This window comes from Heterodontus francisci, unplaced genomic scaffold, assembly GCF_036365525.1.
Source record: "Heterodontus francisci isolate sHetFra1 unplaced genomic scaffold, sHetFra1.hap1 HAP1_SCAFFOLD_648, whole genome shotgun sequence".
In the NCBI taxonomy this organism is placed as follows: domain Eukaryota; kingdom Metazoa; phylum Chordata; class Chondrichthyes; order Heterodontiformes; family Heterodontidae; genus Heterodontus; species Heterodontus francisci.
Genome location: NW_027142125.1, coordinates 237658 through 265191, shown reverse-complemented (window position 1 = coordinate 265191; position 27534 = coordinate 237658).

Sequence of the window (27534 nt, the reverse complement as noted above, 5' to 3'; positions counted from 1 at the left end):
CCTCTCTCTCAGTGTGACATCTGTACACTGACTGCTGTCTCTCAGTCCCTCTCTCTCAGGGAGATATCTGTACACTGACTGGTGTCTATCAGTCCCCTCTCTCTCAGGGTGATATCTGTACACTGCCTGTTGTCTCTCAGTCCCCTCTCTCTCAGGGTGATATCTGTAGACTGACTGGTGTCTCTCAGCCCCCTCTCTCTCAGGGTGATATCTGCACACTGACTGGTGTCTCTCAGTCCCTCTCTCTCAGGGTGATATCTGTACACTGACTGGTGTCTCTCAGTCGCCTCTCTCTGAGGGAGATATCTGTACACTGACTGGTGTCTCTCAGTCCCCTCCCTCTCGGGGTGATATCTGTACACTGACTGGTGTCTCTCAGTCCCTCTCTCTCAGGGAGATATCTGTACAGTGACTGGTGTCTCTCAGTCTGTCTCTCTCAGGGATATATCTGTACACTGACTGGTGTCTCTCAGTCCCCTCTCTCTCAGGGTGATATCTGTACACTGACTGGTGTCTCTCAGTCCCTCTCTCTCAGGGAGATATCTGTACAGTGACTGGTGTCTCTCAGTCTGTCTCTCTCAGGGAGATATCTGTACACTGACTGGTGTCTCTCAGTCCCCTCTCTCTCAGGGTGATATCTGTACACTGACTGGTGTCTCTCAGTCCCCTCTCTCTCAGGGTGATATCTGTACACTGCCTGGTGTCTCTCAGTCCCCTCTCTCTCAGGGTGATATCTGTAGACTGACTGGTGTCTCTCAGTCCCCTCTCTCTCAGGGTGATATCTGCACACTGACTGGTGTCTCTCAGTCCCTCTCTCTCAGGGTGATATCTGTACACTGACTGTTGTCTCTCAGTCCCTCTCTCTCAGGGTGATATCTGTATACTGACTGGTGTCTCTCAGTCCCCTCTCTCTGAGGGAGATATCTGTACACTGACTGGTGTCTCTCAGTTCCCTCTCTCTCGGGGTGATATCTATACAGTGACTGGTGTCTCTCAGTCCGTCTCACTCAGGGAGATATCTGTACACTGACTGGTGTCTCTCAGTCCCTCTCTCTCAGGGTGATATCTGTACACTGACTGGTGTCACTCAGTCCCCTCCCATCTGAGGATGATATCTGTACACTGACTGGTGTCTCTCAGTCCCTCTCTCTCAGGGTGATATCTGTACACTGACTGGTGTCACTCAGTCCCCTCCCATCTGAGGATGATATCTGTACACTGACTGGTGTCTCTCAGTCCCCTCTCTCTCGGGGTGATATCTGTACACTGACTGGTGTCTCTCAGTCCCTCTCTCTCAGGGAGATATCTGTACAGACTGTTGTCTCTCAGTCCCTCTCTCTCAGGGAGATATCTGTACACTGACTGATGTCTCTCAGTCGCTCTCTCTCAGGGAGATATCTATACACTGACTGGTGTCTCTCAGTCCGTGTCTCTCAGGGAGATATCTGTACACTGACTGATGTCTCTCAGTCGCTCTCTCTCAGGGAGATATCTGTACACTGACTGATGTCTCTCAGTCCCCTCTCTCTCGGGGAGATATCTGTACACTGACTGCTGTCTCTCAGTCCATCTCTAACAGGGAGATATCTGTACACTGACTGGTGTCTCTCAGTCCGTCTCTCTCAGGGAGATATCTGTACACTGACTGGTGTCTCTCAGTCCCTCTCTCTCAGGGTGATATCTGTACACTGACTGGTGTCACTCAGTCCCCTCCCATCTGAGGATGATATCTGTACACTGACTGGTGTCTCTCAGTCGCTCTCTCTCAGGGAGATATCTGTACACTGACTGGTGTCTCTCAGCACCTCTCTCTCAGGGTGATATCTGTACACTGACTGGTGTCTCTCTGTCCCCTCTTTCTCAGGGTGATATCTGTACACTGACTGGTGTCTCTCAGTCCCCTCTCTCTCTGTGTGACATCTGTACACTGACTGCTGTCTCTCTGTCCCCTCTTTTTCAGGGTGATATCTGTACACTGACTGGTGTCTCTCAGTCCCCTCTCTCTCTGTGTGACATCTGTACACTGACTGCTGTCTCTCAGTCCCCTCTCTCTCAGTGTGATATCTGCACACTGACTGGTGTCTCTCAGACCCCTCTCTCTCAGTGTGACATCTGTACACTGACTGCTGTCTCTCAGTCCCTCTCTCTCAGGGAGATATCTGTACACTGACTGGTGTCTATCAGTCCCCTCTCTCTCAGGGTGATATCTGTACACTGCCTGTTGTCTCTCAGTCCCCTCTCTCTCAGGGTGATATCTGTAGACTGACTGGTGTCTCTCAGCCCCCTCTCTCTCAGGGTGATATCTGCACACTGACTGGTGTCTCTCAGTCCCTCTCTCTCAGGGTGATATCTGGACACTGACTGGTGTCTCTCAGTCGCCTCTCTCTGAGGGAGATATCTGTACACTGACTGGTGTCTCTCAGTCCCCTCCCTCTCGGGGTGATATCTGTACACTGACTGGTGTCTCTCAGTCCCTCTCTCTCAGGGAGATATCTGTACAGTGACTGGTGTCTCTCAGTCTGTCTCTCTCAGGGATATATCTGTACACTGACTGGTGTCTCTCAGTCCCCTCTCTCTCAGGGTGATATCTGTACACTGACTGGTGTCTCTCAGTCCCTCTCTCTCAGGGAGATATCTGTACAGTGACTGGTGTCTCTCAGTCTGTCTCTCTCAGGGAGATATCTGTACACTGACTGGTGTCTCTCAGTCCCCTCTCTCTCAGGGTGATATCTGTACACTGACTGGTGTCTCTCAGTCCCCTCTCTCTCAGGGTGATATCTGTACACTGCCTGGTGTCTCTCAGTCCCCTCTCTCTCAGGGTGATATCTGTAGACTGACTGGTGTCTCTCAGTCCCCTCTCTCTCAGGGTGATATCTGCACACTGACTGGTGTCTCTCAGTCCCTCTCTCTCAGGGTGATATCTGTACACTGACTGTTGTCTCTCAGTCCCTCTCTCTCAGGGTGATATCTGTATACTGACTGGTGTCTCTCAGTCCCCTCTCTCTGAGGGAGATATCTGTACACTGACTGGTGTCTCTCAGTTCCCTCTCTCTCGGGGTGATATCTATACAGTGACTGGTGTCTCTCAGTCCGTCTCACTCAGGGAGATATCTGTACACTGACTGGTGTCTCTCAGTCCCTCTCTCTCAGGGTGATATCTGTACACTGACTGGTGTCACTCAGTCCCCTCCCATCTGAGGATGATATCTGTACACTGACTGGTGTCTCTCAGTCCCTCTCTCTCATGGAGATATCTGAACACTGACTGGTGTCTCTCAGTCCCCTCTCTCTCAGGGAGATATCTGTACACTGACTGGTGTCTCTCAGTCCCTCTCTCTCATGGAGATATCTGTACACTGACTGGTGTCTCTCAGTCCCCTCTCTCTCAGGGAGATATCCGTACACTGACTGGTGTCTCTCAGTCCCTCTCTCTCATGGAGATATCTGTACACTGACTGGTGTCTCTCAGTCGCCTCTCACTGAGGGAGATATCTATAGACTGCCCAGTATCTTTCAGTCCCTCTCTCTCAGGGAGATATCCGTACACTGACTGGTGTCTCTCAGTCCCTCTCTCTCATGGAGATATCTGTACACTGACTGGGGTCTCTCAGTCCCTCTCTCTCAGGGTGATACCTTTCCACTGACTGGTGTCTCTCAGTCCCCTGTCTCTGAGGGTGATATCTGTACACTGACTGGATTCTCTCAGTCCCTCTCTCTCAGGGTGATATCTGTACACTGACTGGTGTCCTCTCAGTCCCCTCTCTCTCAGTGTGACATCTGTACACTGACTGCTGTCTCTCAGTCCCTCTCTCTCAGGGAAATATCTGTACACTGACTGGTGTCTCTCAGTCCCCCTCTCTCAGGGTGATATCTGTACACTGACTGGTGTCTCTCAGTCCCCTCTCCCTGAGGGAGATATCTGTACACTGACTGGTGTCTCTCAATCCCTCTCTCTCAGGGAGATATCTGTACAGTGACTGGTGTCTCTCAGTCCCTCTCTCTCAGGGAGATATCTGTACACTGACTGCTGTCTCTCAGTCCATCTCTAACAGGGAGATATCTGTACACTGACTGGTGTCTCTCAGTTGCTCTCTCTCAGGGAGATATCTATACACTGACTGGTGTCTCTCAGTCCGTCTCTCTCATGGAGATATCTGTACACTGACTGGTGTCTGTCAGTCCCTCTCTCTCAGGGTGATATCTGTACGCTGACTGGTGTCACTCAGTCCCCTCCCATCTGAGGATGATATCTGTACAGTGACTGGTATCTCTCAGTCCCTCTCTCTCAGGGAGATATCTGTACACTGACTGGTGTCTCTCAGCACCTCTCTCTCAGGGTGATATCTGTACACTGACTGGTGTCTCTCTGTCCCCTCTTTCTCAGGGTGATATCTGTACACTGACTGGTGTCTCTCAGTCCCCTCTCTCTCTGTGTGACATCTGTACACTGACTGCTGTCTCTCAGTCCCTCTCTCTCAGGGAGATATCTGTACACTGACAGGTGTCTCTCAGTCCCCTCTCTCTCAGGGTGATATCTGTACACTGCCTGGTGTCTCTCAGTCCCCTCTCTCTCAGTGTGATATCTGCACACTGACTGGTGTCTCTCAGTCCCTCTCTCTCAGGGTGATATCTGTACACTGACTGGTGTCACTCAGTCCCTCTCTCTCAGGGTGATATCTGTACACTGACTGGTGTCTCTCAGTCCCCTCTCCCTGAGGGAGATATCTGTACACTGACTGGTGTCTCTCAGACCCCTCTCTCTCAGTGTGACATCTGTACACTGACTGCCGTCTCTCAGTCCCTCTCTCTCAGGGAGATATCTGTACACTGACTGGTGTCTATCAGTCCCCTCTCTCTCAGGGTGATATCTGTACACTGCCTGGTGTCTCTCAGTCCCCTCTCTCTCAGGGTGATATCTGCACACTGACTGGTGTCTCTCAGTCCCTCTCTCTCAGGGTGATATCTGGACACTGACTGGTGTCTCTCAGTCGCCTCTCTCTGAGGGAGATATCTGTACACTGACTGGTGTCTCTCAGTCCCCTCCCTCTCGGGGTGATATCTGTACACTGACTGGTGTCTCTCAGTCCCTCTCTCTCAGGGAGATATCTGTACAGTGACTGGTGTCTCTCAGTCTGTCTCTCTCAGGGAGATATCTGTACACTGACTGGTGTCTCTCAGTCCCCTCTCTCTCAGGGTGATATCTGTACACTGACTGGTGTCTCTCAGTCCCCTCTCTCTCAGGGTGATATCTGTACACTGACTGGTGTCTCTCAGTCCCTCTCTCTCAGGGAGATATCTGTACAGTGACTGGTGTCTCTCAGTCTGTCTCTCTCAGGGAGATATCTGTACACTGACTGGTGTCTCTCAGTCCCCTCTCTCTCAGGGTGATATCTGTAGACTGACTGGTGTCTCTCAGTCCCCTCTCTCTCAGGGTGATATCTGCACACTGACTGGTGTCTCTCAGTCCCTCTCTCTCAGGGTGATATCTGTACACTGACTGGTGTCTCTCAGTCCCTCTCTCTCAGGGAGATATCTGTACACTGACTGGTGTCTCTCAGTCCCTCTCTCTCAGGGTGATAACTATACACTGATTGGTGTCTCTCAGTCCGTCTCTCTCAGTGTGACATCTGTGCACTGACTGGGGTCTCTCAGACCCTATCTCTCAGGGTGATATCTGTACACTGCCTGGTGTCTCTCGTTCCCCCTCTCTCAGGGTGATATCTGTACACTGCCTGGTGTCTCTCAGTCCCCCTCTCTCAGGGTGACATCTGTACACTGACTGCTGTCTCTCAGTCCCTCTCTCTCAGGGAGATATCTGTACACTGCCTGGTGTCTCTCAGTCCCCCTCTCTCAGGGTGATATCTGTACACTGACTGGTGTCTCTCAGTCCCTCTGTCTCAGGGTGATATCTGTACACTGACTGGTGTCTCTCAGTCCCTCTCTCTCAGGGAGATATCTGGACAGTGACTGGTATCTCTCAGTCCCTCACTCTGGGGAGATATCTGTACACTGACTGGTGTCTCTCAGTCCCCCTCTCTCAGGGTGACATCTGTACACTGACTGCTGTCTCTCAGTCCCTCTCTCTCAGGGAGATATCTGTACACTGCCTGGTGTCTCTCAGTCCCCCTCTCTCAGGGTGATATCTGTACACTGACTGGTGTCTCTCAGTCCCTCTGTCTCAGGGTGATATCTGTACACTGACTGGTGTCTCTCAGTCCCTCTCTCTCAGGGAGATATCTGGACAGTGACTGGTATCTCTCAGTCCCTCACTCTGGGGAGATATCTGTACACTGACTGGTGTCTCTCAGTCCCCTCCCTCTCGGGGTGATATCTGTACACTGACTGGTGTCTCTCAGTCCCTCTCTCTCAGGGAGATATCTGTACAGTGACTGGTGTCTCTCAGTCTGTCTCTCTCAGGGAGATATCTGTACACTGACTGGTGTCTCTCAGTCGCTCTCTCTCAGGATGATATCTGTACACTGACTGGTGTCTCTCAGTCCCTCTCTCTCAGGGTGATATCTGTACACTGACTGGTGTCACTCAGTCCCTCTCTCTCAGGGTGATATCTGTACACTGACTGGTGTCTCTCAGTCCCCTCTCCCTGAGGGAGATATCTGTACACTGACTGGTGTCTCTCAGACCCCTCTCTCTCAGTGTGACATCTGTACACTGACTGCCGTCTCTCAGTCCCTCTCTCTCAGGGAGATATCTGTACACTGACTGGTGTCTATCAGTCCCCTCTCTCTCAGGGTGATATCTGTACACTGCCTGGTGTCTCTCAGTCCCCTCTCTCTCAGGGTGATATCTGCACACTGACTGGTGTCTCTCAGTCCCTCTCTCTCAGGGTGATATCTGGACACTGACTGGTGTCTCTCAGTCGCCTCTCTCTGAGGGAGATATCTGTACACTGACTGGTGTCTCTCAGTCCCCTCCCTCTCGGGGTGATATCTGTACACTGACTGGTGTCTCTCAGTCCCTCTCTCTCAGGGAGATATCTGTACAGTGACTGGTGTCTCTCAGTCTGTCTCTCTCAGGGAGATATCTGTACACTGACTGGTGTCTCTCAGTCCCCTCTCTCTCAGGGTGATATCTGTACACTGACTGGTGTCTCTCAGTCCCCTCTCTCTCAGGGTGATATCTGTACACTGACTGGTGTCTCTCAGTCCCTCTCTCTCAGGGAGATATCTGTACAGTGACTGGTGTCTCTCAGTCTGTCTCTCTCAGGGAGATATCTGTACACTGACTGGTGTCTCTCAGTCCCCTCTCTCTCAGGGTGATATCTGTAGACTGACTGGTGTCTCTCAGTCCCCTCTCTCTCAGGGTGATATCTGCACACTGACTGGTGTCTCTCAGTCCCTCTCTCTCAGGGTGATATCTGTACACTGACTGGTGTCTCTCAGTCCCTCTCTCTCAGGGAGATATCTGTACACTGACTGGTGTCTCTCAGTCCCTCTCTCTCAGGGTGATAACTATACACTGATTGGTGTCTCTCAGTCCGTCTCTCTCAGTGTGACATCTGTGCACTGACTGGGGTCTCTCAGACCCTATCTCTCAGGGTGATATCTGTACACTGCCTGGTGTCTCTCGTTCCCCCTCTCTCAGGGTGATATCTGTACACTGCCTGGTGTCTCTCAGTCCCCCTCTCTCAGGGTGACATCTGTACACTGACTGCTGTCTCTCAGTCCCTCTCTCTCAGGGAGATATCTGTACACTGCCTGGTGTCTCTCAGTCCCCCTCTCTCAGGGTGATATCTGTACACTGACTGGTGTCTCTCAGTCCCTCTGTCTCAGGGTGATATCTGTACACTGACTGGTGTCTCTCAGTCCCTCTCTCTCAGGGAGATATCTGGACAGTGACTGGTATCTCTCAGTCCCTCACTCTGGGGAGATATCTGTACACTGACTGGTGTCTCTCAGTCCCCCTCTCTCAGGGTGACATCTGTACACTGACTGCTGTCTCTCAGTCCCTCTCTCTCAGGGAGATATCTGTACACTGCCTGGTGTCTCTCAGTCCCCCTCTCTCAGGGTGATATCTGTACACTGACTGGTGTCTCTCAGTCCCTCTGTCTCAGGGTGATATCTGTACACTGACTGGTGTCTCTCAGTCCCTCTCTCTCAGGGAGATATCTGGACAGTGACTGGTATCTCTCAGTCCCTCACTCTGGGGAGATATCTGTACACTGACTGGTGTCTCTCAGTCCCCTCCCTCTCGGGGTGATATCTGTACACTGACTGGTGTCTCTCAGTCCCTCTCTCTCAGGGAGATATCTGTACAGTGACTGGTGTCTCTCAGTCTGTCTCTCTCAGGGAGATATCTGTACACTGACTGGTGTCTCTCAGTCCCCTCTCTCTCAGGATGATATCTGTACACTGACTGGTGTCTCTCAGTCCCCTCTCTCTCAGGGTGATATCTGTACACTGACTGGTGTCTCTCAGTCCCTCTCTCTCAGGGAGATATCTGTACACTGCCTGGTGTCTCTCAGTCCCCCTCTCTCAGGGTGATATCTGTACACTGACTGGTGTCTCTCAGTGCCCTCTCTCTCAGGGTGATATCTGTACACTGACTGGTGTCTCTCAGTCCCTCTCTCTCAGGGAGATATCTGGACAGTGACTGGTATCTCTCAGTCCCTCACTCTGGGGAGATATCTGTACACTGACTGGTGTCTCTCAGCACCTCTCTCTCAGGGTGATATCTGTACACTGACTGGTGTCTCTCTGTCCCCTCTTTCTCAGGGTGATATCTGTAAACTGACTGGTGTCTCTCAGTCCCCTCTCTCTCTGTGTGACATCTGTGCACTGACTGCTGTCTCTCAGTCCCTCTCTCTCAGGGAGATATCTGTACACTGACTGGTGTCTCTCAGTCCCCTCTCTCTCAGGGTGATATCTGTACACTGCCTGGTGTCTCTCAGTCCCCTCTCTCTCAGTGTGATATCTGCACACTGACTGGTGTCTCTCAGACCCTCTCTCTCAGGGTGATATCTGTACACTGACTGGTGTCTCTCAGTCCCTCTCTCTCAGGGTGATATCTGTACACTGACTGGTGTCTCTCAGTCCCCTCTCCCTGAGGGAGATATCTGTACACTGACTGGTGTCTCTCAGACCCCTCTCTCTCAGTGTGACATCTGTACACTGACTGCTGTCTCTCAGTCCCTCTCTCTCAGGGAGATATCTGGACACTGACTGGTGTCTATCAGTCCCTCTCTCTCATGGAGATATCTGTACACTGACTGGTGTCTCTCAGTCCCCTCTCTCTCAGCGTGATATCTGTACACTGCCTGGTGTCTCTCAGTCCCCTCTCTCTCAGGGTGATATCTGTACACTGACTGTTGTCTCTCAGTCCCTCTCTCTCAGGGTGATATCTGTATACTGACTGGTGTCTCTCAGTCCCCTCTCTCTGAGGGAGATATCTGTACACTGACTGGTGTCTCTCAGTTCCCTCTCTCTCGGGGTGATATCTATACAGTGACTGGTGTCTCTCAGTCCGTCTCACTCAGGGAGATATCTGTACACTGACTGGTGTCCTCAGTCCCTCTCTCTCAGGGTGATATCTGTACACTGACTGGTGTCTCTCAGTCCCTCTCTCTCATGGAGATATCTGAACACTGACTGGTGTCTCTCAGTCCCCTCTCTCTCAGGGAGATATCTGTACACTGACTGGTGTCTCTCAGTCCCTCTCTCTCATGGAGATATCTGTACACTGACTGGTGTCTCTCAGTCCCCTCTCTCTCAGGGAGATATCCGTACACTGACTGGTTTCTCTCAGTCCCTCTCTCTCAGGGAGATATCCGTACACTGACTGGTATCACTCAGTCCCCTCCCATCTCAGGGTGATACCTTTACACTGACTGGTGTCTCTCAGTCCCCTCTCTCTGAGGGTGATATCTGTACACTGCCTGGTGTCTCTCAGTCCCCTCTCTCTCAGGGTTATATCTGTACTCTGACATGGGTTCTCTCAATCCCTCTCTCTCAGGGTGATATCTGTACACTGACTGGTGTCCTCTCAGTCCCCTCTCTCTCAGTGTGACATCTGTACACTGACTGCTGTCTCTCAGTCCCTCTCTCTCAGGGAAATATCTGTACACTGACTGGTGTCTCTCAGTCCCCCTCTCTCAGGGTGATATCTGTACACTGACTGGTGTCTCTCAGTCCCCTCTCCCTGAGGGAGATATCTGTACACTGACTGGTGTCTCTCAGTCCCTCTCTCTCAGGGAGATATCTGTACACTGACTGCTGTCTCTCAGTCCATCTCTAACAGGGAGATATCTGTACACTGACTGGTGTCTCTCAGTCGCTCACTCTCAGGGAGATATCTATACACTGACTGGTGTCTCTCAGTCCGTCTCTCTCATGGAGATATCTGTACACTGACTGGTGTCTCTCAGTCCCTCTCTCTCAGGGTGATATCTGTACACTGACTGGTGTCACTCAGTCCCCTCCCATCTGAGGATGATATCTGTACAGTGACTGGTATCTCTCAGTCCCTCACTCTCAGGGAGATATCTGTACACTGACTGGTGTCTCTCAGCACCTCTCTCTCAGGGTGATATCTGTACACTGACTGGTGTCTCTCTGTCCCCTCTTTCTCAGGGTGATATCTGTACACTGACTGGTGTCTCTCAGTCCCCTCTCTCTCTGTGTGACATCTGTACACTGACTGCTGTCTCTCAGTCCCTCTCTCTCAGGGAGATATCTGTACACTGACAGGTGTCTCTCAGTCCCCTCTCTCTCAGGGTGATATCTGTACACTGACTGGTGTCTCTCAGTCCCTCTCTCTCAGGGTGATATCTGTACACTGACTGGTGTCTCTCAGTCCCCTCTCCCTGAGGGAGATATCTGTACACTGACTGGTGTCTCTCAGACCCCTCTCTCTCAGTGTGACATCTGTACACTGACTGGTGTCTCTCAGCACCTCTCTCTCAGGGTGATATCTGTACACTGACTGGTGTCTCTCTGTCCCCTCTTTCTCAGGGTGATATCTGTACACTGACTGGTGTCTCTCAGTCCCCTCTCTCTCTGTGTGACATCTGTACACTGACTGCTGTCTCTCAGTCCCTCTCTCTCAGGGAGATATCTGTACACTGACAGGTGTCTCTCAGTCCCCTCTCTCTCAGGGTGATATCTGTACACTGACTGGTGTCTCTCAGTCCCTCTCTCTCAGGGTGATATCTGTACACTGACTGGTGTCTCTCAGTCCCCTCTCCCTGAGGGAGATATCTGTACACTGACTGGTGTCTCTCAGACCCCTCTCTCTCAGTGTGACATCTGTACACTGACTGCTGTCTCTCAGTCCCTCTCTCTCAGGGAGATATCTGTACACTGACTGGTGTCTATCAGTCCCCTCTCTCTCAGGGTGATATCTGTACACTGACTGGTGTCTCTCTGTCCCCTCTTTCTCAGGGTGATATCTGTACACTGACTGGTGTCTCTCAGTCCCCTCTCTCTCTGTGTGACATCTGTACACTGACTGCTGTCTCTCAGTCCCTCTCTCTCAGGGAGATATCTGTACACTGACAGGTGTCTCTCAGTCCCCTCTCTCTCAGGGTGATATCTGTACACTGACTGGTGTCTCTCAGTCCCTCTCTCTCAGGGAGATATCTGTACACTGACTGGTGTCTCTCAGACCCCTCTCTCTCAGTGTGACATCTGTACACTGACTGCTGTCTCTCAGTCCCTCTCTCTCAGGGAGATATCTGTACACTGACTGGTGTCTATCAGTCCCCTCTCTCTCAGGGTGATATCTGTACACTGCCTGGTGTCTCTCAGTCCCCTCTCTCTCAGGGTGATATCTGTACACTGACTGGTGTCTCTCAGTCCCTCTCTCTCATGGAGATATCTGTACACTGACTGGTGTCTCTCAGTCCTCTCTCTCTCAGGGTGATATCTATACACTGACTGGTGTCTCTCAGTCCCTCTCTCTCAGGGAGATATCTGTACAGTGACTGGTGTCTCTCAGTCTGTCTCTCTCAGGGAGATATCTGTACACTGACTGGTGTCTCTCAGTCCCCTCTCTCTCAGGATGATATCTGTACACTGACTGGTGTCTCTCAGTCCCCTCTCTCTCAGGGTGATATCTGTACACTGACTGGTGTCTCTCAGTCCCTCTCTCTCAGGGAGATATCTGTACAGTGACTGGTGTCTCTCCGTCTGTCTCTCTCAGGGAGATATCTGTACTCTGACTGGTGTCTCTCAGTCCCCTCTCTCTCAGGGTGATATCTGTACACTGACTGGTGTCTCTCAGTCCCTCTCTCTCAGGGAGATATCTGGACAGTGACTGGTATCTCTCAGTCCCTCACTCTGGGGAGATATCTGTACACTGACTGGTGTCTCTCAGCACCTCTCTCTCAGGGTGATATCTGTACACTGACTGGTGTCTCTCTGTCCCCTCTTTCTCAGGGTGATATCTGTACACTGACTGGTGTCTCTCAGTCCCCTCTCTCTCTGTGTGACATCTGTGCACTGACTGCTGTCTCTCAGTCCCTCTCTCTCAGGGAGATATCTGTACACTGACTGGTGTCTCTCAGTCCCCTCTCTCTCAGGGTGATATCTGTACACTGCCTGGTGTCTCTCAGTCCCCTCTCTCTCAGTGTGATATCTGCACACTGACTGGTGTCTCTCAGACCCTCTCTCTCAGGGTGATATCTGTACACTGACTGGTGTCTCTCAGTCCCTCTCTCTCAGGGTGATATCTGTACACTGACTGGTGTCTCTCAGTCCCCTCTCCCTGAGGGAGATATCTGTACACTGACTGGTGTCTCTCAGACCCCTCTCTCTCAGTGTGACATCTGTACACTGACTGCTGTCTCTCAGTCCCTCTCTCTCAGGGAGATATCTGTACACTGACTGCTGTCTATCAGTCCCCTCTCTCTCAGCGTGATATCTGTACACTGCCTGGTGTCTCTCAGTCCCCTCTCTCTCAGGGTGATATCTGTACACTGACTGTTGTCTCTCAGTCCCTCTCTCTCAGGGTGATATCTGTATACTGACTGGTGTCTCTCAGTCCCCTCTCTCTGAGGGAGATATCTGTACACTGACTGGTGTCTCTCAGTTCCCTCTCTCTCGGGGTGATATCTATACAGTGACTGGTGTCTCTCAGTCCGTATCACTCAGGGAGATATCTGTACACTGACTGGTGTCTCTCAGTCCCTCTCTCTCAGGGTGATATCTGTACACTGACTGGTGTCACTCAGTCCCCTCCCATCTGAGGATGATATCTGTACACTGACTGGTGTCTCTCAGTCCCTCTCTCTCATGGAGATATCTGAACACTGACTGGTGTCTCTCAGTCCCCTCTCTCTAAGGGAGATATCCGTACACTGACTGGTGTCTCTCAGTCCCCGCTCTCTCAGGGAGATATCCGTACACTGACTGGTGTCTCTCAGACCCCTCTCTCTCAGTGTGACATCTGTACACTGACTGCTGTCTCTCAGTCCCTCTCTCTCAGGGAGATATCTGTACACTGACTGGTGTCTATCAGTCCCCTCTCTCTCAGGGTGATATCTGTACACTGCCTGGTGTCTCTCAGTCCCCTCTCTCTCAGGGTGATATCTGTACACTGACTGGTGTCTCTCAGTCCCTCTCTCTCATGGTGATATCTGGACACTGACTGGTGCCTCTCAGTCGCCTCTCTCTGAGGGAGATATCTGTACACTGACTGGTGTCTCTCAGTCCCCTCCCTCTCGGGGTGATATCTATACACTGACTGGTGTCTCTCAGTCCCTCTCTCTCAGGGAGATATCTGTACAGTGACTGGTGTCTCTCAGTCTGTCTCTCTCAGGGAGATATCTGTACACTGACTGGTGTCTCTCAGTCCCCTCTCTCTCAGGGAGATATCCGTACACTGACTGGTTTCTCTCAGTCCCTCTCTCTCAGGGAGATATCCGTACACTGACTGGTATCACTCAGTCCCCTCCCATCTCAGGGTGATACCTTTACACTGACTGGTGTCTCTCAGTCCCCTCTCTCTGAGGGTGATATCTGTACACTGCCTGGTGTCTCTCAGTCCCCTCTCTCTCAGGGTTATATCTGTACTCTGACATGGGTTCTCTCAATCCCTCTCTCTCAGGGTGATATCTGTACACTGACTGGTGTCCTCTCAGTCCCCTCTCTCTCAGTGTGACATCTGTACACTGACTGCTGTCTCTCAGTCCCTCTCTCTCAGGGAAATATCTGTACACTGACTGGTGTCTCTCAGTCCCCCTCTCTCAGGGTGATATCTGTACACTGACTGGTGTCTCTCAGTCCCCTCTCCCTGAGGGAGATATCTGTACACTGACTGGTGTCTCTCAGTCCCTCTCTCTCAGGGAGATATCTGTACACTGACTGCTGTCTCTCAGTCCATCTCTAACAGGGAGATATCTGTACACTGACTGGTGTCTCTCAGTCGCTCTCTCTCAGGGAGATATCTATACACTGACTGGTGTCTCTCAGTCCGTCTCTCTCATGGAGATATCTGTACACTGACTGGTGTCTCTCAGTCCCTCTCTCTCAGGGTGATATCTGTACACTGACTGGTGTCACTCAGTCCCCTCCCATCTGAGGATGATATCTGTACAGTGACTGGTATCTCTCAGTCCCTCACTCTCAGGGAGATATCTGTACACTGACTGGTGTCTCTCAGCACCTCTCTCTCAGGGTGATATCTGTATTCTGACTGGTGTCTCTCTGTCCCCTCTTTCTCAGGGTGATATCTGTACACTGACTGGTGTCTCTCAGTCCCCTCTCTCTCTGTGTGACATCTGTACACTGACTGCTGTCTCTCAGTCCCTCTCTCTCAGGGAGATATCTGTACACTGACAGGTGTCTCTCAGTCCCCTCTCTCTCAGGGTGATATCTGTACACTGACTGGTGTCTCTCAGTCCCTCTCTCTCAGGGTGATATCTGTACACTGACTGGTGTCTCTCAGTCCCCTCTCCCTGAGGGAGATATCTGTACACTGACTGGTGTCTCTCAGACCCCTCTCTCTCAGTGTGACATCTGTACACTGACTGCTGTCTCTCAGTCCCTCTCTCTCAGGGAGATATCTGTACACTGACTGGTGTCTATCAGTCCCCTCTCTCTCAGGGTGATATCTGTACACTGCCTGGTGTCTCTCAGTCCCCTCTCTCTCAGGGTGATATCTGTACACTGACTGGTGTCTCTCAGTCCCTCTCTCTCATGGAGATATCTGTACACTGACTGGTGTCTCTCAGTCCTCTCTCTCTCAGGGTGATATCTATACACTGACTGGTGTCTCTCAGTCCCTCTCTCTCAGGGAGATATCTGTACAGTGACTGGTGTCTCTCAGTCTGTCTCTCTCAGGGAGATATCTGTACACTGACTGGTGTCTCTCAGTCCCCTCTCTCTCAGGATGATATCTGTACACTGACTGGTGTCTCTCAGTCCCCTCTCTCTCAGGGTGATATCTGTACACTGACTGGTGTCTCTCAGTCCCTCTCTCTCAGGGAGATATCTGTACATTGACTGGTGTCTCTCAGTCTGTCTCTCTCAGGGAGATATCTGTACTCTGACTGGTGTCTCTCAGTCCCCTCTCTCTCAGGGTGATATCTGTACACTGACTGGTGTCTCTCAGTCCCCTCTCTCTCAGGGTGATATCTGTACACTGACTGGTGTCTCTCAGTCCCTCTCTCTCAGGGAGATATCTGGACAGTGACTGGTATCTCTCAGTCCCTCACTCTGGGGAGATATCTGTACACTGACTGGTGTCTCTCAGCACCTCTCTCTCAGGGTGATATCTGTACACTGACTGGTGTCTCTCTGTCCCCTCTTTCTCAGGGTGATATCTGTACACTGGCTGGTGTCTCTCAGTCCCCTCTCTCTCTGTGTGACATCTGTGCACTGACTGCTGTCTCTCAGTCCCTCTCTCTCAGGGAGATATCTGTACACTGACTGGTGTCTCTCAGTCCCCTCTCTCTCAGGGTGATATCTGTACACTGCCTGGTGTCTCTCAGTCCCCTCTCTCTCAGTGTGATATCTGCACACTGACTGGTGTCTCTCAGACACTCTCTCTCAGGGTGATATCTGTACACTGACTGGTGTCTCTCAGTCCCTCTCTCTCAGGGTGATATCTGTACACTGACTGGTGTCTCTCAGTCCCCTCTCCCTGAGGGAGATATCTGTACACTGACTGGTGTCTCTCAGACCCCTCTCTCTCAGTGTGACATCTGTACACTGACTGCTGTCTCTCAGTCCCTCTCTCTCAGGGAGATATCTGTACACTGACTGGTGTCTATCAGTCCCCTCTCTCTCAGCGTGATATCTGTACACTGCCTGGTGTCTCTCAGTCCCCTCTCTCTCAGGGTGATATCTGTACACTGACTGTTGTCTCTCAGTCCCTCTCTCTCAGGGTGATATCTGTATACTGACTGGTGTCTCTCAGTCCCCTCTCTCTGAGGGAGATATCTGTACACTGACTGGTGTCTCTCAGTTCCCTCTCTCTCGGGGTGATATCTAAACAGTGACTGGTGTCTCTCAGTCCGTCTCACTCAGGGAGATATCTGTACACTGACTGGTGTCTCTCAGTCCCTCTCTCTCAGGGTGATATCTGTACACTGACTGGTGTCACTCAGTCCCCTCCCATCTGAGGATGATATCTGTACACTGACTGGTGTCTCTCAGTCCCTCTCTCTCATGGAGATATCTGAACACTGACTGGTGTCTCTCAGTCCCCTCTCTTTCAGGGAGATATCCGTACACTGACTGGTGTCTCTCAGTCCCTCTCTCTCATGGAGATATCTGTACACTGACTGGTGTCTCTCAGTCCCCGCTCTCTCAGGGAGATATCCGTACACTGACTGGTGTCTCTCAGTCCCTCTCTCTCATGGAGATATCTGTACACTGACTGGGGTCTCTCAGTCCCTCTCTCTCAGGGTGATAACTGTACACTGACTGGTATCACTCAGTCCCCTCCCATCTCAGGGTGATACCTTTACACTGACTGGTGTCTCTCAGTCCCCTCTCTCTGAGGGTGATATCTGTACACTACCTGGTGTCTCTCAGTCCCCTCTCTCTCAGGGTTATATCTGAACTCTGACATGGGTTCTCTCAGTCCCTCTCTCTCAGGGTGATATCTGTGCACTGACTGGTGTCCTCTCAGTCCCCTCTCTCTCAGTGTGACATCTGTACACTGACTGCTGTCTCTCAGTCCCTCTCTCTCAGGGAAATATCTGTACACTGACTGGTGTCTCTCAGTCGCCCTCTCTCAGGGTGATATCTGTTTCATGACTGGTGTCTCTCAGTCCCCTCTCCCTGAGGGAGATATCTGTACACTGACTGCTGTCTCTCAGTCCATCTCTAACAGGGAGATATCTGTACACTGACTGGTGTCTCTCAGTCCCTCTCTCTCAGGGAGATATCTATACACTGACTGGTGTCTCTCAGTCCGTCTCTCTCATGGAGATATCTGTACACTGACTGGTGTCTCTCAGTCCCTCTCTCTCAGGGTGATATCTGAACACTGACTGGTGTCACTCAGTCCCCTCCCATCTGAGGATGATATCTGTACAGTGACTGGTATCTCTCAGTCCCTCACTCTCAGGGAGATATCTGTACACTGACTGGTGTCTCTCAGCACCTTTCTCTCAGGGTGATATCTGTACACTGACTGGTGTCTCTCTGTCCCCTCTTTCTCAGGGTGATATCTGTACACTGACTGGTGTCTCTCAGTCCCCTCTCTCTCTGTGTGACATCTGTACACTGACTGCTGTCTCTCAGTCCCTCTCTCTCAGGGAGATATCTGTACACTGACAGGTGTCTCTCAGTCCCCTCTCTCTCAGGGTGATATCTGTACACTGCCTGGTGTCTCTCAGTCCCCTCTCTCTCAGTGTGATATCTGCACACTGACTGGTGTCTCTCAGTCCCTCTCTCTCAGGGTGATATCTGTACACTGACTGGTGTCTCTCAGTCCCTCTCTCTCAGGGTGATATCTGTACACTGACTGGTGTCTCTCAGTCCCCTCTCCCTGAGGGAGATATCTGTACACTGACTGGTGTCTCTCAGACCCCTCTCTCTCAGTGTGACATCTGTACACTGACTGCTGTCTCTCAGTCCCTCTCTCTCAAGGAGATATCTGTACACTGACTGGTGTCTATCAGTCCCCTCTCTCTCAGGGTGATATCTGTACACTGCCTGGTGTCTCTCAGTCCCCTCTCTCTCAGGGTGATATCTGTACACTGACTGGTGTCTCTCAGTCCCTCTCTCTCAGGGTGATATCTGGACACTGACTGGTGTCTCTCAGTCGCCTCTCTCTGAGGGAGATATCTGTACACTGACTGGTGTCTCTCAGTCCCCTCCCTCTCGGGGTGATATCTATACACTGACTGGTGTCTCTCAGTCCCTCTCTCTCAGGGAGATATCTGTACAGTGACTGGTGTCTCTCAGTCTGTCTCTCTCAGGGAGATATCTGTACACTGACTGGTGTCTCTCAGTCCCCTCTCTCTCAGGATGATATCTGTACACTGACTGGTGTCTCTCAGTCCCCTCTCTCTCAGGGTGATATCTGTACACTGACTGGTGTCTCTCAGTCCCTCTCTCTCAGGGAGATATCTGTACAGTGACTGGTGTCTCTCAGTCTGTCTCTCTCAGGGAGATATCTGTACTCTGACTGGTGTCTCTCAGTCCCCTCTCTCTCAGGGTGATATCTGTACACTGACTGGTGTCTCTCAGTCCCCTCTCTCTCAGGGTGATATCTGTACACTGACTGGTGTCTCTCAGTCCCTCTCTCTCAGGGAGATATCTGTACAGTGACTGGTGTCTCTCAGTCTGTCTCTCTCAGGGAGATATCTGCACACTGACTGGTGTCTCTCAGTCCCTCTCTCTCAGGGTGATATCTGTACACTGACTGGTGTCTCTCAGTCCCTCTCTCTCAGGGTGATATCTGTACACTGACTGGTGTCTCTCAGTCCCCTCTCCCTGAGGGAGATATCTGTACACTGACCTGTGTCTCTCAGACCCCTCTCTCTCAGTGTGACATCTGTACACTGACTGCTGTCTCTCAGTCCCTCTCTCTCAAGGAGATATCTGTACACTGACTGGTGTCTATCAGTCCCCTCTCTCTCAGGGTGATATCTGTACACTGCCTGGTGTCTCTCAGTCCCCTCTCTCTCAGGGTGATATCTGTACACTGACTGGTGTCTCTCAGTCCCTCTCTCTCATGGAGATATCTGTACACTGACTGGTGTCTCTCAGTCGCCTCTCACTGAGGGAGATATCCGTACACTGACTGGTGTCTCTCAGTCCCTCTCTCTCATGGAGATATCTGTACACTGACTGGGGTCTCTCAGTCCCTCTCTGTCAGGGTGATAACTGTACACTGACTGGTATCACTCAGTCCCCTCCCATCTCAGGGTGATACCTTTACACTGACTGGTGTCTCTCAGTCCCCTCTCTCTGAGGGTGATATCTGTACACTGCCTGGTGTCTCTCAGTCCCCTCTCTCTCAGGGTTATATCTGTACTCTGACATGGGTTCTCTCAGTCCCTCTCTCTCAGGGTGATATCTGTACACTGACTGGTGTCCTCTCAGTCCCCTCTCTCTCAGTGTGACATCTGTACACTGACTGCTGTCTCTCAGTCCCTCTCTCTCAGGGAAATATCTGTACACTGACTGGTGTCTCTCAGTCCCCCTCTCTCAGGGTGATATCTGTACACTGACCGGTGTCTCTCAGTCCCCTCTCCCTGAGGGAGATATCTGTACACTGACTGGTGTCTCTCAGTCCCTCTCTCTCAGGGAGATATCTGTACACTGACTGCTGTCTCTCAGTCCATCTCTAACAGGGAGATATCTGTACACTGACTGGTGTCTCTCAGTCCCTCTCTCTCAGGGAGATATCTATACACTGACTGGTGTCTCTCAGTCCGTCTCTCTCATGGAGATATCTGTACACTGACTGGTGTCTCTCAGTCCCCCTCTCTCAGGGTGATATCTGTACACTGACTGGTGTCACTCAGTCCCCTCCCATCTGAGGATGATATCTGTACAGTGACTGGTATCTCTCAGTCCCTCACTCTCAGGGAGATATCTGTACACTGACTGGTGTCTCTCAGCACCTCTCTCTCAGGGTGATATCTGTACACTGACTGGTGTCTCTCTGTCCCCTCTTTCTCAGGGTGATATCTGTACACTGACTGGTGTCTCTCAGTCCCCTCTCTCTCTGTGTGACATCTGTACACTGACTGCTGTCTCTCAGTCCCTCTCTCTCAGGGAGATATCTGTACACTGACAGGTGTCTCTCAGTCCCCTCTCTCTCAGGGTGATATCTGTACACTGCCTGGTGTCTCTCAGTCCCCTCTCTCTCAGTGTGATATCTGCACACTGACTGGTGTCTCTCAGTCCCTCTCTCTCAGGGTGATATCTGTACACTGACTGGTGTCTCTCAGTCCCTCTCTCTCAGGGTGATATCTGTACACTGACTGGTGTCTCTCAGTCCCCTCTCCCTGAGGGAGATATCTGTACACTGACTGGTGTCTCTCAGACCCCTCTCTCTCAGTGTGACATCTGTACACTGACTGCTGTCTCTCAGTCCCTCTCTCTCAAGGAGATATCTGTACACTGACTGGTGTCTATCAGTCCCCTCTCTCTCAGGGTGATATCTGTACACTGCCTGGTGTCTCTCAGTCCCCTCTCTCTCAGGGTGATATCTGTACACTGACTGGTGTCTCTCAGTCCCTCTCTCTCAGGGTGATATCTGGACACTGACTGGTGTCTCTCAGTCGCCTCTCTCTGAGGGAGATATCTGTACACTGACTGGTGTCTCTCAGTCCCCTCCCTCTCGGGGTGATATCTATACACTGACTGGTGTCTCTCAGTCCCTCTCTCTCAGGGAGATATCTGTACAGTGACTGGTGTCTCTCAGTCTGTCTCTCTCAGGGAGATATCTGTACACTGACTGGTGTCTCTCAGTCCCCTCTCTCTCAGGATGATATCTGTACACTGACTGGTGTCTCTCAGTCCCCTCTCTCTCAGGGAGATATCTGTACACTGACTGGTGTCTCTCAGTCCCTCACTCTCAGGGAGATATCTGTACAGTGACTGGTGTCTCTCAGTCTGTCTCTCTCAGGGAGATATCTGTACTCTGACTGGTGTCTCTCAGTCCCCTCTCTCTCAGGGTGATATCTGTACACTGACTGGTGTCTCTCAGTCCCCTCTCTCTCAGGGTGATATCTGTACACTGACTGGTGTCTCTCAGTCCCTCTCTCTCAGGGAGATATCTGTACAGTGACTGGTGTCTCTCAGTCTGTCTCTCTCAGGGAGATATCTGTACACTGACTGGTGTCTCTCAGTCCCCTCTCTCTCAGGGTGATATCTGTAGACTGACTGGTGTCTCTCAGTCCCTCTCTCTCAGGGTGATATCTGTACACTGACTGGTGTCTCTCAGTCCCTCTCTCTCAGGGAGATATCTGTACACTGACTGGGGGCTCTCAGACCCTATCTCTCAGGGTGATAACTATACACTGACTGGTGTCTCTCAGTCCGTCTCTCTCAGTGTGACATCTGTGCACTGACTGGGGTCTCTCAGACCCAATCTCTCAGGGTGATATCTGTACACTGCCTGGTGTCTCTCAGTCCCCCTCTCTCAGGGTGATATCTGTACACTGCCTGGTGTCTCTCAGTCCCCCTCTCTCAGGGTGACATCTGTACACTGACTGCTGTCTCTCAGTCCCTCTCTCTCAGGGAGATATCTGTACACTGCCTGGTGTCTCTCAGTCCCCCTCTCTCAGGGTGATATCTGTACACTGACTGGTGTCTCTCAGTCCCTCTCTCTCAGGGAGATATCTGTGCACTGACTGGTGTCTCTCAGTCCCCTCTCTCTCGGGGTGATATCTGTACACTGACTGGTGTCTCTCAGTCCCTCTCTCTCAGGGAGATATCTGTACACTGACTGGTGTCTCTCAGTCCCTCTCTCTCAGGGAGATATCTGTCCAGTGACTGGTGTCTCTCAGTCCCTCTCTCTCAGGGAGATATCTGTACACTGACTGATGTCTCTCAGTCGCTCTCTCTCAGGGAGATATCTATAGACTGACTGGTGTCTCTCAGTCCGTCTCTCTCAGGGAGATATCTGTACACTGACTGATGTCTCTCAGTCGCTCTCTCTCAGGGAGATATCTGTACACTGACTGGTGTCTCTCTGTCCCCTCCCTCCCAGTGTGACATGTGTCCACTGACTGCTGTCTCTCAGTCCATCTCTAACAGGGAGATATCTGTACACTGACTGGTGTCTCTCAGTCGCTCTCTCTCAGGGAGATATCTATACACTGACTGGTGTCTCTCAGTCCGTCTCTCTCAGGGAGATATCTGTACACTGACTGGTGTCTCTCAGTCCCTCTCTCTCAGGGTGATCTCTGTACACTGACTGGTGTCTCTCAGTCCCTCTCTCTCAGGGAGATATCTGGACAGTGACTGGTATCTCTCAGTCCCTCACTCTGGGGAGATATCTGTACACTGACTGGTGTCTCTCAGCACCTCTCTCTCAGGGTGATATCTGTACACTGACAGGTGTCTCTCAGTCCCCTCTCTCTCAGGGTGATATCTGTACACTGCCTGGTGTCTCTCAGTCCCCTCTCTCTCAGTGTGATATCTGCACACTGACTGCTGTCGATCAGTCCCTCTCTCTCAGGGAGATATCTGTACACTGACAGGTGTCTCTCAGTCCCCTCTCTCTCAGGGTGATATCTGTACACTGCCTGGTGTCTCTCAGTCCCCTCTCTCTCAGTGTGATATCTGCACACTGACTGGTGTCTCTCAGACCCTCTCTCTCAGGGTGATATCTGTACACTGACTGGTGTCTCTCTGTCCCTCTCTCTCAGGGTGATATCTGTACACTGACTGGTGTCTCTCAGTCCCCTCTCCCTGAGGGAGATATCTGTACATTGACTGGTGTCTCTCAGACCCCTCTCTCTCAGTGTGACATCTGTACACTGACTGCTGTCTCTCAGTCCCTCTCTCTCAGGGAGATATCTGTACACTGACTGGTGTCTATCAGTCCCCTCTCTCTCAGCGTGATATCTGTACACTGCCTGGTGTCTCTCAGTCCCCTCTCTCTCAGGGTGATATCTGTAGACTGACTGGTGTCTCTCAGCCCCCTCTCTCTCAGGGTGATATCTGCACACTGACTGGTGTCTCTCAGTCCCTCTCTCTCAGGGTGATATCTGGACACTGACTGGTGTCTCTCAGTCGCCTCTCTCTGAGGGAGATATCTGTACACTGACTGGTGTCTCTCAGTCCCCTCCCTCTCGGGGTGATATCTGTACACTGACTGGTGTTTCTCAGTCCCTCTCTCTCAGGGAGATATCTGTACAGTGACTGGTGTCTCTCAGTCTGTCTCTCTCAGGGATATATCTGTACACTGACTGGTGTCTCTCAGTCCCCTCTCTCTCAGGGTGATATCTGTACACTGACTGGTGTCTCTCAGTCCCTCTCTCTCAGCGAGATATCTGTACAGTGACTCGTGTCTCTCAGTCTTTCTCTCTCAGGGAGATATCTGTACACTGACTGGTGTCTCTCAGTCCCCTCTCTCTCAGGGTGATATCTGTACACTGACTGGTGTCTCTCAGTCCCCTCTCCCTCAGGGTGATATCTGTACACTGACTGGTGTCTCTCAGTCCCTCTCTCTCAGGGAGATATCTGGACAGTGACTGGTGTCTCTCAGTCTGTCTCTCTCAGGGAGATATCTGCACACTGACTGGTGTCTCTCAGTCCCCTCTCTCTCGGGGTGATATCTGTGCACTGACTGGTGTCTCTCAGTCCCTCTCTCTCAGGGTGATATCTGCACATTGACTGGTGTCTCTCAGTCCCTCTCTCTCAGGGTGATATCTGTATACTGACTGGTGTCTCTCAGTCCCCTCTCTCTCAGGGAGATATCTGTACACTGCCTGGTGTCTCTCAGTCCCCTCTGTCTCAGGGTGATATCTGTAGACTGACTGGTGTCTCTCAGTCCCCTCTCTCTCAGGGTGATATCTGCACACTGACTGGTGTCTCTCAGTCCCTCTCTCTCAGGGTGATATCTGTACACTGACTGTTGTCTCTCAGTCCCTCTCTCTCAGGGTGATATCTGTATACTGACTGGTGTCTCTCAGTCCCCTCTCTCTGAGGGAGATATCTGTACACTGACTGGTGTCTCTCAGTTCCCTCTCTCTCGGGGTGATATCTATACAGTGACTGGTGTCTCTCAGTCCGTCTCACTCAGGGAAATATCTGTACACTGACTGGTGTCTCTCAGTCCCTCTCTCTCAGGGTGATATCTGTACACTGACTGGTGTCACTCAGTCCCCTCCCATCTGAGGATGATATCTGTACACTGACTGGTGTCTCTCAGTCCCTCTCTCTCATGGAGATATCTGTACACTGACTGGTGTCTCTCAGTCCCCTCTCTCTCAGGGCGATATCCGTACACTGACTGGTGTCTCTCAGTCCCTCTCTCTCATGGAGATATCTGTACACTGACTGGTGTCTCTCAGTCCCCTCTCTCTCAGGGAGATATCCGTACACTGACTGGTGTCTCTCAGTCCCTCTCTCTCATGGAGATATCTGTACACTGTCTGGTGTCTCTCAGTCGCCTCTCACTGAGGGAGATATCTGCACATTGACTGGTGTCTCTCAGTCCCTATCTCTCAGGGTGATATCTGTACACTGACTGTTGTCTCTCAGTCCCTCTCTCTCAGGGTGATATCTGTACACTGACTGGTGTCTCTCAGTCCCCTCTCTCTGAGGGAGATATCTGTACACTGACTGGTGTCTCTCAGTTCCCTCTCTCTCGGGGTGATATCTATACAGTGACTGGTGTCTCTCAGTCCGTCTCACTCAGGGAGATATCTGGACACTGACTGGTGTCTCTCAGTCCCTCTCTCTCAGGGTGATATCTGTACACTGACTGGTGTCACTCAGTCCCCTCCCATCTGAGGATGATATCTGCCCACTGACTGGTGTCTCTCAGTCCCTCTCTCTCAGGGAGATATCAGTACACTGACTGGTGTCTCTCATCACCTCTCTCTCAGGGTGATATCTGTACACTGACTGGTGTCTCTCAGTCCCCTCTCTCTCAGGGAGATATCCGTACACTGACTGGTGTCTCTCAGTCCCTCTCTCTCATGGAGATATCTGTACAGTGACTGGTGTCTCTCAGTCGCCTCTCACTGAGGGAGATATCTATGCACTGCCCAGTATCTTTCAGTCCCTCTCTCTCAGGGAGATATCCGTACACTGACTGGTGTCTCTCAGTCCCTCTCTCTCATGGAGATATCTGTACACTGACTGGGGTCTCTCAGTCCCTCTGTCTCAGGGTGATAACTGTACACTGACTGGTATCACTCAGTCCCCTCGCATCTCAGGGTGATACCTTTACACTGACTGGTGTCTCTCAGTCCCCTCTCTCTGAGGGTGATATCTGTGCACTGCCTGGTGTCTCTCAGTCCCCTCTCTCTCAGGGTTATATCTGTACTCTGACATGGGTTCTCTCAGTCCCTCTCTCTCAGGGTGATATCTGAACACTGACTGGTGTCTCTCAGTCCCTCTCTTTCAGGGTGATATCTGTACACTGACTGGTGTCCTCTCAGTCCCCTCTCTCTCAGTGTGACATCTGTACACTGACTGCTGTCTCTCAGACCCTCTCTCTCAGGGAGATATATCTATACAGTGACTGGTGTCTCTCAGTCCCTCTCCCTCAGGGAGATATCTGTACACTGACTGGTGTCTCTCAGTCCCCTCTCTCTCAGGGTGATATCTGTACACTGACTGGTGTCTCTCATTCCCTCTCTCTCAGGGATATATCTGCACACTGACTGGTGTCTCTCTGTCCGTCTCTCAGGGAGATATCTGTACACATACTGGTGTCTCTCAGACCCTCTCTCAGGGACATTTCTGTGCACTGACTAGTGACTCTCAGTCGCTCTCTCTCGGGCTGATGTCTGTACACTGACTGGTGTTTCTTAGTCCCCTCTCTCTCAGGGTGATATCTGTACACTGCCTGGTGTCTCTCAATCCCCTCTCTCTCAGGGTGATGTCTGCACATTGACTGGTGTCTCTCATTCCCCCTCTTTCTCAGGGAGATATCTGTACACTGACTGGTGTCTCTCAGCACCTCTCTCTCAGGGTGATATCTGCACACTGACTGGTGTCTCTCATTCCCTCTCTCTCAGGAAGATATCTGTACACTGACTGGTGTCTCTCATTCCCTCTCTCTCAGGGAGATATCTGCACACTGACCGGTGTCTCTCAGTCCCTCTCTCTCAGGGTGATATCTGTACACTGACTGACTGGTGTCTCTCAGTCCCCTCTCTCTCAGTGTGACATCTGTACACTGACTGGTGTCTCTCAGTCCCCTCTCTCTCAGGGGGATATCTGCACACTGACTGGTGTCTCTCAGTGCCCTCTCTCTCAGGGTGATATCTGTACACTGACTGGTGTCTCTCAGTCCCTCTCTCTCAGGGAGATATCTGTACACTGACTGCTGTCTCTCAGTCCATCTCTAACAGGGAGATATCTGCACACTGACAGGTGTTTCTCAGTCCCCTCTCTCTCAGGGTAATATCTGTACACTGCCTGGTGTCTCTCAGTCCCCTCTCTCTCAGGGTGATATCTGCACATTGACTGGTGTCTCTCAGTCCCTCTCTCTCAGGGTGATATCTGTACACTGACTGGTGTCTCTCTGTCCCCTCTCTCTCGGGGTGATATCTATACACTGCCTGGTGTCTCTCAGTCCCCTCTCTCTCAGGGTGATATCTGCACATTGACTGGTGTCTCTCAGTCCCTCTCTCTCAGGGTGATATCTGTACACTGACTGGTGTCTCTCAGTCCCTCTCTCTCAGGGTGATATCTATACAGTGACTGGTGTCTCTCAGTCCGTCTCTCTCAGGGAGATATCTGTACACTTACTGGTGTCTCTCATTCCCTCTCTCTCAGGGAGATATCTGCACACTGACTGGTGTCTCTCAGACCCTCTCTCAGGGAGATTTCTGTGCACTGACTAGTGACTCTCAGTCGCTCTCTCTCAGGGTGATATCTGTACACTGCCTGGTGTCTCTCAATCCCCTCTCTCTCAGGGTGATATCTGCACATTGACTGGTGACTCTCATTCCCCCTCTCTCTCAGGGTGATATCTGTACACTGACTGGTGTCTCTCAGCACCTCTCTCTCAGGGTGATATCTGTACACTGACTGGTGACTCTCAGTGCCCTCTCTCTCGGGCTGATATCTGTACACTGACTGGTGTCTCTCAGTCCCTCTCTCTCAGGGTGATATCTGCACACTGACTGGTGTCTCTCATTCCCTCTTTCTCAGGAAGATATCTGTACACTGACTGGTGTCTCTCACTCCCTCTCTCTCAGGGAGATATCTGCACACTGACTGGTGTCTCTCATTCCCTCTTTCTCAGGAAGATATCTGTACACTGACTGGTGTCTCTCACTCCCTCTCTCTCAGGGAGATATCTGCACACTGACTGGTGTCTCTCAGTCCCTCTCTCTCTGAGTGATATCTGTACACTGACTGGTGTCTCTCAGTCCCTCTCTCTCAGGGTGATATCTGCACACTGACTGGTGTCTCTCAT